Raw genomic sequence first — 13,598 nt, 5'->3', positions numbered from 1 at the left:
TAAAATATCTGGTGAGCAGATTTATATGCAGAAAGCTGAGGTTAGAATCAGTAATGACTCCACATTTATGGGTACCATTAGCTTCAAGCACTGAAGAATTTCTGTGGGTAAAACGACAAATCTTTAACCATGGTGAAGATGATGTCACAGCTAGAAAGATCAGCAACGCACAGAACACCAGTTCCATTGGCCAGGCCTGACTCTGTAAGGTGCAGATTCTGTAGGAGCTGAGGTCTTCAAGCTTGAGCTGTAAGAGAGCTTCATCTGTCTCTGGCCTATGGAGGGAGTGAAAGATGTTCTGGAAGGTCAGGTACCATTTGATTAAGCAACAAAGGACAGTGGGGCATCCCTGAAGCAAAGGGTAAAGATGAAATCATGAGTATAAAGCACTGACCGTTGTTTAGGGGACAGAATAGGAAAAAGCTAGACCAGTGGGATGACCAGAGAGACAGTGCTAAGTGCAAAGAACCCTCAAATGTCAAAAATATGACAGAGGTTACTTTATAACAAACAAACCAACCTATGGCCAGCCCCTGCCCCTACTATCCCTCACTCCTTCCTTCTCTGCTGCCTCCTGCACCTATCATCACCCAGCACATGTTGATTATTTATATCTGTCCCCTCACACAACAGGCCCATTAAAATTCAATGTGTTATCCCTAGTCTGGAAATGCACGAGAAGTGACAGTGCTCAGTAAGCGCTGGCTGCTGAGTCAGTACTAAGGTTAAAGGGCAGTTACTGACATGACGGAGTAGTTACTTAGCTCATTTCAGAAACTGTGCTGACTGCATTTAGAAAGCATTAAGAATAAAGCAAGGGCCAGGAATTTAGATTTGTGGTATCACGACCAGATTTCAAAGCTTCACCTGATCCATTTTAAAGACTGTTAACAGTCACCTGGGGTCAGGGCTGGTGGATTAACTATCCACAAAGATGGTATGAGATGGTATAAGAGGCCCTAGTGGCTTTCCTCAAGGATATTTCCTTAGGAAATTTGAATTACCAGCAATCACAACAAACTGCTAGCTGGGCATGGTGGAACAAGCCTATACACCTAGCCCTTCAGAATCTGAGGCCAATATTGTGAGTTTAAGGCTTCATAGTAAAAACCATCTCAAACAAACACATAAAACAAACCCAACTCAAAACAACCCAAACTGCTACAAGATAGCATCTTCAACTTCCTAGGATAAGAAAACAAATAATGCTTTAACAAAAACATGTATCAGAATATATGTATCTATAAAAGTAGATGACAGTTTCCTCTTTCTTCTCTGATCTTTACTAAGATAATGTACTGACTAATAATGTTGATGAGATTCTTACTTCTTCATAGACATATCTTGTTTGAAAGAAACAAATTTCTTATGACTTTCTATGCTGGAGAAGTAAGATTCCTGTGACAATCTTAGGAAACAGGCAACCTAAATTTTGTTAGTGGCCATAAAAACTTACTTGGTAACATTTATGCTTCATTTTTGAAAGTGGCAACAGCTCTTAATATCCACAACAGTAAGTTATATTTGCCTTAAACATAGGAAATAAATTGTTAAAATTTTACAATTGCCATAAAATACATTAAAAAGTCACTGGCTTTTTTTTCCCTTTAGCCTGTTCCTTGCTTGCTTTCTGCCTTTTGCTAGAACTTTAAACTCGTCTGACCAGTAAATTATTCCCAATTGTAGCGCGCTCTCTCTCTCTCTCTCTCTCTCTCTCTCTCTCTCTCTCTCTCTCTCTCTCACACACACACACACACACACACACACACACACACACACACACTCCAAGAACATAAAACTAGGAATAGTGCCCATCCAGTTTGATTTTTGGTAGTTTCTTTTACTGAAACAGAATTCACTCAGTGGCATTCCTCACCAGCTTCTAATCCTGAATGGGTGGGTACACCATGTGACTACATAGTCTCTGGAGAATTTCCTCAGCAGAAATTTAGGAAAAATAAATAGACCACAAAATGTACTGTTTACTAAATCAACACAAGGGGTGTCAAGTGCAAGGGAAAGGCCTGTTTCTTTCCTATCTTTCTATGAACTAAATCAGATCACAAAGCTGTATTTTGAGAGGTGGGGGTGAGACCACAGCATAGAATTAATTTATGGCTATCAGGGTACAGGAGTCTGTATTTTAAACAAGTCCTGAGATAGTTCTAACACAGTGTGTGTACAGCCTGGAAAGGTCTCTTGCTCTTCCCAGAAAGCCCACACCCACGCCCATGCCCAAGCTCTGTCTCTGGGTTTATAGTCTGAGATTTTCACTTCCCAGGGAAGACATTTGCTAAACACTAGGGAGGTTTTGTTGGGGTGACTTTTTTTTTTTAACTTTGTATGAAGGTATGTCTCTGTATTTTCAGTAGTTAATTCTGTACTGTCAGAGAGCCAAGTACAGGGAGGATTCTGGTACTGTCATTTCTACAGCCATTCACTGGGTTTTCTATTTTGTAAAAGGTGAAAGATTTATATGATCTGAAGAGAAACCAAAGTATATGGGTTTTCTATTTTGTAAAAATTCTTTCTTTCTCATTTGCCTAAAGGCAATCTAGAGATGTTATCAGAGGCTGTGTCACTGCTAATTGGTTATAAAAAAAGAGCTGACAGCCAATAGCTGGGCAGGAAGTAGGGTAGAACTTCCAGGCAGAGTGACCCAGAAAGAAGACTGTAGAACAGGGGAAAAAAATGACAGGAGACACAGGGGAACAAACCGGGCCAGTGAGGAGCAGACAGGTTTACAGAGCTAGCCACCAGGTGGGTCTTTCAGGTCAAACTTAAATGGTAGCTGGGAGACTGCCCCAGCAAAACCCTATGCTTTAAACTACAACAGAAGTCTCACGTCATTATTCATACTGCAGGTGGGTTGAAGGAAGACCCGCTGTAAGGCTTGTTTGTTGTTGTGTATGTTATGGAGTACAAGGTTTGTGTGTGTGACTGTGAAGGACAGAAGAGGGGGTTGGGTTCTTCAGAACTGGAGTTACAAGCAGTTGTGAATCATAATATGGGTGCTGGGAACTGAACTCTGCAAGAACAGTACACATCCTTAAGCACTGAGTCATCTCTCCAGCTCCTGGAATCATTAAGTTATTAACACTGTTTACCTAATTGAAAAACCATTTTAAAATTTTAGTCTACTTGGCTCAGCTGAGTTGACATAGGTCATGTGGCCAATGGTTAATAGATCTTTGCCAACATAATATCCTTTTCAAATCTTAGAATCAATGCTTGAGATGAGCTACATAAAATCATGCCTGTTTTAAAACCTAAGCCTTAGTTTCTTCAATTGAAGTGGTTATAATTGTATCTCTTAAAAGAGTTGTATGGGAGTCCAGTAAGATAGCATACTACTTAGCTCAGTATTGGACACACAATGTATCTTCTGCCCTTTGAACTCACCACTGCTTAGAAAATGTGTTCGGATCCACCGAGCCCACATCTTCCTACCCCAGCTGGCAGTGAAGCTCAACATAGAGCGAGCCCTTGCCCAGCATGAGTCCTGGATTTGATCACCACCAACAAAAAACAACAGACTTTCTGCCTCAGCTGAGTCCCGTTGTTGATGCTTTTCATAGTAAAACATGTGCTAATTTCCCCAAACCTTTATAAGCCTTTCATGTAAAGAAAATATTTTGTTATGGACAGTTGTTATCCAGTTATATAAAGTTTATATCTCAAACAGCTTTTTGGAGACCATATCCATTCCAGATCTATGGTATGAGCAACGGTATGCTGACTGAACGAGTTCAGTATAGAATTAAACAACGGCACAATCGTGGAATTCTCTCTTGAAAATGCTGGCCTTTTAAATTAACAAAATAAGACAGTGAAAGCCAAAAAGGAGATCATCTAATAGGTTTAAAAATAAACTAGAAAAAGCTTAAATCTCAAGGTTAATCCTTACTTCATGGAAAGAAATTAAGCATTCCAAAGCAAAGGCAAAGGAGAATAAGAGAATAAATATTGTATGACATTAATCACAATAAGGAGCACTTTCATCCTGGCTGAAATATATTCTTAAATCAACTTCAAAATGTAGCTGCATTTGTAGGCTTAACAGCATGAAAGCCACAGGATGGTAATTAACATAATACATCATCCTGTGGACTTTTCATAGAATCTGACAGGGCCCTTTGAGATATTGCTTATTAGAGACCACAGAACACCCCTACCATCACCCTCTTTTTATTACACTGCCAGGCACTGAATCAAGAGTACCTTCTGATGTGTCTGAATATCTGCCACTGGTGCAATACATAAAATATACAGTGCGCTGCTGCCAGCAGACTTTGAAATACAGCACAGCATATACAATTCCCAGAAACAATCTTGCTTTTCACTCTTACTTTCCTTGACTGGAGGCAGGGCTGAAGACACATAAATTCATTACAGATTCAACGTTTACATTTCCCACAGATTCAGTAATGAAGCTGTAGATGTACCCTCACACAGCTAGCCCTTCTACAGTTCCTTCTTTACTGATTTAAGAATACAGCACAGATTATCTTACACAGGCATTTCCAAGCAACCCATACATGTTTGTCCAGTGCTTTTAAAACAATCCCTAAAAGAAACATTGAAAGATTCAATAGTAAATCATTTCTCAGAGTAAAAATTAGTCTCTTCATAGTTCAGGAATTTAGCCTAGACAGCACTGCACCTCAGTGAGCTGACAGACAACCCTTGACTTTGCTGTGCATACCTAACTTTTAATTTCTAAGTACCTCAACTTTAAAGAAGTAGATGGTTTAAGAGATCAATTATTCATATATGAAAAGGGGATTTTAGGATAATATAAATCCCCCCCACCAGAAAATAAAAAAAAATAGCGAAGACTAAAGCAACAACAAAGTCAAAACAAAACACCCTCCCCAACAAAAACCCTACCCATAAATCCCTCCCTGAGACAGTGTCATTGTATACAATTTGATTTTCCAATTACTTTCTCCTTCCTTTAGTGAAGTGGAAACTTCCATTGTTTTTGTTTTTGTTTTAAGTCAGTTATATCAAATGATGTTTTGCTGGAGTACACACATAGGTGACAGGATGTTTTGCTAAAGCAAGCACGTGAAAGGACTCATGTTAAGAAGGAATATAACTATAACTCAGCAGATGATGGATGACACTGGATGGTATTTGTACGCCTTGCCATTCCTTACTGGTCATCATTTGTCTGTACTTCATAGAAAGAAATGTACCAAAAAACATATGGTAGTGTTCTGGCAGCTTCTTGCCGCCTCTGTGGACTCAGGCCAACTGGTAGAGTGAAGTGGAAGTTTCTGGATATGTCAGCTGATACAGACTCACGTGATGTTTTGCTGAGGCAAGACATGTGGGAGAACACATGATGTTTGGAGGGAGTATAAACAGGACTCAACAGACAGCCACAGCCACAGCCACGGTGGGCTAGCTTTGCAATGCTTTGTTGGTCTCAAGTCTTCACTGATCTTCACTTTGTTGAGAGGCAGGACAGAGAACTTCTGGCGTTCCTGCTCATCCCCGTTGCTCCTGCTGACTTGTGCCCACTCAGCAGAGACCTGGCTGTTTCTGCTGGGTTGTGCCAATGCTGCTGATTCGTGTTTGCTATCCTGACACTACTGAACTAGACTGTTGGTATCCTGACAATTGGAGATTAAAATCACCCTAAGGAACTACTTCTTTTTTTTTTTTTTTTGGTTTTTCGAGACAGGGTTTCTCTGTGTAGCCCTGGCTGTCCTGGAACTCACTCTGTAGACCAGGCTGGCCTCGAACTCAGAAATCTGTCTGTCTCTGCCTCTCAAGTGCTGGGATTAAAGGCCTGTGCCACCACTGACTGCCCAGCTCAAGGAACTACTTCTAAATAGCATACATCAGAGCCTAGAGGGTTCTTCTGGATCGACCTTCTCTTGCTGATTTATGAATGGTGTGAGTAGATCGAGCTACCATTACTGATTCATGTAAACGGAACTGTTGATATCCTGACAAAGCACATTGGATTTGCTCCAAAGAATTATCTCTAAACAGGTCCACTTCCTCTACACCCTAATAACTTTTCTTTTCTGCTACTCTGGTGGGTGGAGGTCTAGAAGGGAGGTTAAAGTGTTTAACAACCCTTATTAAAAGTAGGTTTCAAAAATCTACACCAACACTTTAGTGCTGAGGAAGAACCCAAGTTGTTGCACGTAACTAGTAAAATGTTCTATGAAGTCATAGACCCACACCCTCAGACCTCAACTTAAAATCTAATTATAAATACTACCCATTCTAATCTAATTGCAGCCTTTGTTTTCTTTTTGTGCCCTATTTTATTTTTCTCTGGAAATACTCCATTCTCATATACTTAAGAGGATCTTAATCTGCTAACACAGCCTGGCTAAGATACCATTCCTGATACATTCCTTCCCATCACTCAGGATTTGGAATTGAACTTTCTTTCTTTCCTTTTTTTTTTGTTTTTTTTTTTGTTTTTTGTTTTTTGGAGACAGAGTTTCTCTTATAGCCTGGGCTGTCCTGAAACTCACTCTGTAGACCAGGCTGGCCTCGAACTCAGAAATCCGCCTGCCTCTGCCTCCCAAGTGCTGGGATTAAAGGTGTGCACCACAACTGCCCAGCTGGAATTGAACTTTCTATCCACAGTTGACTGAGATATCTCTTCCTCACTTGACTCTGGAACACTCCTTATGCCCACTCCCATGCTGGTTCAACTGTTCACACTGTAGCAAGAACAAGACTCTAGGGAAGACACACAAAGGGAGCCACTGTGATGAGCCAGGGTGTGCAGGGTGTGTGTAGCATTGTAAGAGCTGAATTAGCATGAGATAAAAAAAAAAAGTCATTAGAGATAATACACACCTCAGCAGAGTTGGCCATTACTGCTGCTATCTTACACTCCCTGGTCAGTGAGCTAACCAGAGAACCACATCCTGAAAAAGGGTTGGGTAAGCATTGCTCTGTCAGGTGCGTGACACTTGGGAGGGAAAGGCAGGAGGATTTCCGTAAATTCAATGCTGGTCTGGTCTACATAGTAAGTTCCAGGATAGCTAGGGCGATATCTAGCAACCCATCTCAAAACATTCAAGAGTCACCCCTGTCATCAGTTCATTAGTACAAGAGAACTGAAGAATGTGACGGTCCCTGTCATGAGCTTGTCCAATTTCTCTGGCTTCAACAACTGAGAACAAACATAGCATGAGGTATCATATGATAGGTATGAAATGAAACATGATATCCATTACACAAGGTACCAGAAACTTCTGATTAGAAACCACTTCTTCTCTTCCATCTATGCCTCATTTTTATGACTGCATATTTTAGTCAGTACAAATAAAAATATGAAGACATCTTATACAGAATGCACAATAATGTAAAGAACAAAAGCATCTATGAATCAACCTGAAGTAGAAGTATGGCACATAAAGCACAAGGGAAACAAGTGACATAAAGATGGGAATGTGTAAGGCTCTAATAAATTACCTCCTTCTGAATTGGGTTATTAATATTCATTAAATTCCACCCAAGAAGCAATAACCTAATGGACAGAAGGAAGATGCTAATTTCTCTAAGTGGGTCAATGATGACAATAGAGCACATTCTAGAAAACCTTGCTGCAAAATCAAAACTGTTTTTCTATGTAGATCAGCATTCTACCACCCAGTTATATGTACAGGCAAAAGAGAAAATTAAGGCCTTTGACAATGAGATGACTCCTTCCTGTAATAGCAAACAACTACACAGTGAACACTACATACTCAAGACTACAGTTATCTGGAAAAGAGATTCCAGACATTGTTTTTAGAAAAAGACATAACTGTGTGCTTTGAATCAAATCTTAGTCAGATTCATAGAAACAATAACTATTACAATTTTTATAGGAAGTCATTTTTTTCTTCTTGAATGAAATTTAGTCATTAAACTGAGTACTATAAGTAACTCTCCTATACTTAACTACTTTATTTGCTGAATATGTTAGAGGCCTTCAAACATTCTTGATTGCACATCTCTATATGGAAAGGCTGATTTTTTAAAAATTAACTTTTCTAGTTGGCATGCAAAAATAATGGGTTTCATTACAACACTTCAATACATATAGATCATTGGTAAAACTTATTTTGAATTAACTTCTCCAAGAGTGGTGCCCCACCTCACTGCCGTTCCATCCACTCTGCTGTCATTCAATATATTAAGAACCATTGAAGAGCCAGGCAGTGGTGGTGCACGCCTTTAATCTCAGCACTTGGGAGGCAGAGGTAGGCCTGGTCTACAGAGTGAGTTCCAGGACAGCCAGAGATACACAGAGAAACCCTGTCTCGAAAAAAAAACAAAAACAAAAACAAAAACAAAAACAAAAACAAAACAAAAGAACCAATGAAGTTGAATTCTTAGTATAAATAAAAAGCAGCAAATCTAATATTTTCTTCAGGTACTACAACAGATCACTGTGTGACTATATTGTAGACCAAAGAGCTATATTGCTTTGTTACTTCAGTATTATTTTGTATTTATGCTTTATTATTCTTTAATTATTACAAACTATATGTACTTCTATAGGAAGATCAACAACTTCCTTAATGTGCTGGCTAAGCTGTCTGAGTTCAGAGCAGCTGGGAAAAGCCTAGCTGAGACAGAGACAAAGTATCACTTTCTCAGTTTTTGGTTTTTGTCATTTAAAAACTCTTACTTTAAATTTAAAAAGAAATACATTGTAAAGAATGAAAGTAGAAAAATGTTTCTTCCTGATTTTGCTCAAAAGTCTGTCCTTAGTTCTCATTTTTCAGAAGTACCCACCATATATAAGCCAATTAAAAGCTGGGTGAGGTAATGAATGCCCGTTAGTCTCAGTACTCGGGAGGCAGAAGCAGGCAGATCTCTGTATCCTGATCTACATAGTAAGTTGCAGGATAGCCAAGAGCTACATAATGACACCCTGTAAAGGAAGGGTTTAAAGCTATAAAATGTTAGATATAGTCTGTAAATTGCAATATTAAAAGTTGCTTTTTAGGAGCTAGAGAGCCCGCTCAGTGGTTAGAAGTAGTGGCGGCCACTGTTGCAAAGGACTTGGACTGGATTCCTAACACACACATGGTTGAGTCACAACACGGAACTGCAGTTTCTTGGGCACTGATAACCTATTCTGGCCTCTCTGGGCACCAGGCACACAAGTAGTACATAAACATATATCTGAGCAAAATATTCATATGCATTAAATAAAATAATTGAAAAAATTTGAAATTGCTTTCTACTGAGTTAAAAAATGCGGCTACAAACACCAAAAAGATTCATTTCAATGTTGCTTTGACTTAAGAATCATAACCCCTGTGAAGCATGTTGCATGTCTTTAATTCCAGCACCTAGAGGCAAAGGCAGAAGGATTTCTGGAGTTCCAGGCCATCCAGGGCTACACAGTAAATAATAGTATTTTTAAATCTTTGAGCCAGGTTACCAGTTGTCTGCAAAAATAAACTTACAATTTTAACATACCCAGGCTCGTTTGTAGCCGAGGAGAAAGTGTTCTGAATAAATTATGAGGACTGGCTAAGAAAGCTTTGGCTTTCATTTATCACAGCAGCTTAATTGCTCATCCAGCCACGCCTTCTTAGTTATAAATCACCCTAAATCAGTTCTAACAAATGTGTTATCTAAAGGCAACCAATTTAGTCTTACAAAGTCATTCAATTCAATTAACAATACCACGCTTTAGCAATTATTTGGAACCAAGTTTGTTCTTTAAAATAAAATTGTTTTATTTTTTTTTTTTTTGACACTGAGGTTTGACATGTATGTAGCCCATACTGTGCTTAAGCTAGCCATCCCAAGTGTTGGGACCACAAGCAGAGCCACTGAGCCAGCTCAGAACAACCCAAGTTATCTTGAGAGGGCAGGACTGGGAGGGGTTGTTCCCACTGCTGTTTGTGTCATCCTACCTGAATGTGGCCTCCTGAGGCTCACAGTGAGCATTTGCTTAATTAGCAAGTGAATGAATAGTTGTGGCTTGCCTTAGAACCCTGTCCACATAGGGAATTGCACACAATGCTTTACTGAAGAGTTCTGTGTTCTGGAGTGTGTAGTTAACAAGGATCCCCAGAGCCCTACACTCTGCACTTGACAATAATCTGTCCCCTCTTCTCCAAATGCCTTCAGCCTGCTGTATGTGAGCAGTCACTCTTACCTGGGTCACTAATACATAAAACATGTTCTTCTAAGACAATGAACTGTTTGGGCACCATGATATCATACACACAGCTTTCACATGTGACCCCAGCGTGTCTCTCAGCACAAGCTTGCCACCTCCCTTGACTCTTTTCTCAAGCCACACTCAACTCCTTGCCTTCTTTGATACTCTTCATGCATCCACAGTCCTATCACCTCTGTTCATGTTCTCTTTGCAATGCTTTTCCATGTGTTCCTGAAGTACAAATCAACTGTCCCACACTGTATTTCACTACACCTTATGCACCCGTGATGCCTGCTGTTAGAAGTTCTAATCCAGATGTGCCAGAAGCCAGGACCCTCGCCCTTACCCTCACCCCCTACCTTTCCCCACCTGCACAATGTCCCCTGAAGCTTGGCAACTGCAAGATCCTGCTTGGCAACTGCAGATAGACTCAAAGCAGTGTACCATATCTTCTGAAGAATAGCAGGGAGACCATAACTCAAGCAGTGTACCATATCTTCTGAAGAATAGCAGGGAGACCATAACTCAAGCAGTGTACCATATCTTCTGAAGAATAGCAGGTAGATCATAATTCAAGGCAGTGTACCGTATAGACCATGACATGTTTCAAGGCACAGGCCAAGAAGATTCTGTACTTTTCCACCACCTGGCCCCTCTTACCCCTCCCCTTGTAAAACATGCTATAAAAAAGCATTTCATGTTCAAAAAAATAAAAATAAAATAAAAAAAATAAAAATAAAAACTTACCGAATTTCAAAATAAATAAATAAATAAATAAATAAATAAATAACAGTATCCTCACGGACAGAAAATTTGACATCCATCTTTGATTCTTCACCACCCCAGCACAAGTGTTTGTTATATCACATAGCTAGCTGATGCTGAAAACTGCTAAATGCAAATGACTTGTCTAGAGGCCTAATGGGCGGGGGGAGGGGGGGAGACACACATGGCTTTCTTGCTCCTGATATAAAGATAATCCTTACGTTAAAGTCTAGTTCTCAGGGGAAAAAATGATTTCTTTATATCTTTTGGGGATCTACTCAAACACCTAACCTGTGGACTAGGAATGGGTATGACCTGGAGATAAAAGGGGGAAAGAGAGCAATAGTTCAGGCCACAGTCAGAATCAGCTTCACTGCCTAAGGAGTGCCCAAGCGAGCAAGCAAACGATCGAGCAAAACCAGAGCACTCTAAGGACACAAAAAATGCCAATGCTGGCAAGAAGTACTGGGTGACTCTGTCATCAGAGCTCAGGCCTTCTCCTCAGTGCCTCACCTTACAATTTTACATTTGGTTTTTATAAATGCATTGTTGTTCATTTATAAATGTGGTTGCTAGCCAGCAGGAGACATTGATTAAAAAAAATCTTACTCTAAATTCTGTACAGCCAGGCTGCCTGCTACATAGTTCTCAGACAAGTACTCTTTCATGGGGAAGAAGACGGTAAAAAGACTTAAATTTGTTGAAGGTCTCATATCTTTCAACACTTCTGTCTCACGCCTTCCTGTAAGAAGACGCACACAGATCTTGGAGGAATACAGCAACATAGAAGCAGAGTACATGTATATGTACATGCAAGTATGTGCACACATGAATGTACACATCTTACACATTCCCATCCTATAGTACACTGTTCAAGTACATGCCAGTATGTCTCTAAAGGAACAACCTTTCTGCCCATATAAAACATCTTACACTCACTGCACATAAATAACAGTAGTAAGTAGCTCTTTCTGTGCCCATCTCAAGTACAGAACTTCCAAGAACATTCTTGTCCTGACTCCTCTCTCTAGCTACATGGCTAACCAAGGACTGAACTTAATATTATTTCTAGGGTAGAGGCCTGATGCTCCTGAGACCGGATCAGAGGCTAGTACATATGCTGTGATATGCGTTCTGTCAACTGACAGACATGACAGCATCCAGCACAACTAACTTCACACATAAATCAGGAGTTGGAGATGAAGCAAATCTATACTAAGGAAGCCCAGGTTGAAGACAGCAGAAACTAGATGGCATCTGCACCCCGGAGAAACACTTGCCTGAAGATATATATATAAGGCAATTAATTTTTTCCTCCGGTTTAACTCAGTTTCTATTTCTGACAAAAGAAACCATTAATTATTGTGTCATCATGAACCAAATAACAGGAAGCAACATATACCTTTATTAATTTTTAGAAGCTCATTAAACTCAATTTTACATTAGTAATTTTTCAAAATGGACAGTGAACAATTGAGACTATAGTCCTTCCTTCTGAACATATTTTGTACCATAACAAAACCCTAAGATAAAAATTGTAAGAAAAAATACACAGGGAAAAATGAAAGTAAAAACTAGAAACAGACTCCATTGTAAACAAAAATGTGATACTTTAATTCACTGGAAATGGGAACTATTTAATAAATTGTTCTAGAACCTTGCAGAAAATGACATCAAATCCTACTTTTGAAGTTTTAAATGTCAAACGAGAGCAAAGGAAAGGGGGACATAGAAGAAGCAGAGGAACAAACAGATAATTAAGTGTGTGTTTTGGCTGCATGTATGCAGAAGGAGGCACAGGATCCCTTGAAGGCTGAGTTATGACAGGTTGTGAGCTACCATGTGGAGGCTGAGAGTGTATCCCATTCTTCAAGATCAACAGTTAGTTACTTTTAACTGCCAAGCCATCTCTCCAGCCCCAAGTAACTATTTTTAAAATGTTTTTTTTTTTAATCATTGCAAATGCCTGGAATCAATGCCAGCTCTATCACTGAGACACACCACATCACCTAACTATTTAAATGATCTCAAGGTAGGGAAAAGACTTTCTGAATAAAATACCAAAGGCAGAAAAGACGTCAGATTGAACAGACAAGAATGAAAGAATTGTTATCACAAGAAAGTTTAAGAAAACCTATACTTCCTAAGATAGAACCAACAAAATTAGGACCCAATATATTTTCAATAAAAATGTCAGATGGGGCTATTATTTCTAACACACTCAGGTTTCACAAGTCAACCCTTCAGCCAATGACAGGCTGCGTGTAACAGCAGTGTCATGATTACCACACAATGGGAAACTTCCTCTTGCTTAGTGGTCATCACACCTCATAGAACCACTGTGCAGTGCACTGGCTGCCGGTGAGGTGAGGTGGTGCATATAGACCCTGGAGGGCAGCACGCACCCTGTACATAGCACAGCACCTGGAGGAGACCAAGTGTATGCTAACTAAAACTCTCTAACTAGTTTAATGTACGCCTACACATACACACAGAAAGGTGAAGAAAAGAGCCATAGGTAGGTCCTATAACAGGTACTAAGGATGAAGGTGAAGAGCATCCTGTGGCAGGAGACAGCAGCTCCACCTTTTATGGCCCCCCTGAAGAGCTGCCAAAGAGACAAGATGTGAAGGAGGAAAACAGTGAAATTAATGGTTCTGACTGTGAAAGCCTCTGCTAA

General features: G+C 39.8%; 1 protein-coding gene across 2 annotated transcripts in view; it reads right to left on the bottom strand.

Annotated features, from left to right (window-relative positions):
- The window catches only part of Kiaa1958 (KIAA1958 ortholog), a 139,643-nt gene that overhangs the window by 42,117 nt on the left and 83,928 nt on the right, over positions 1-13,598 (bottom strand). The window lies entirely within an intron of this gene.

This window comes from Grammomys surdaster, unplaced genomic scaffold (assembly GCF_004785775.1).
Source record: "Grammomys surdaster isolate TR1022 unplaced genomic scaffold, NIH_TR_1.0 363, whole genome shotgun sequence".
Classification (NCBI taxonomy): domain Eukaryota; kingdom Metazoa; phylum Chordata; class Mammalia; order Rodentia; family Muridae; genus Grammomys; species Grammomys surdaster.
Note: the sequence above shows the minus strand (reverse complement) of the source record. Positions and strands in the feature narration are given on the sequence as shown.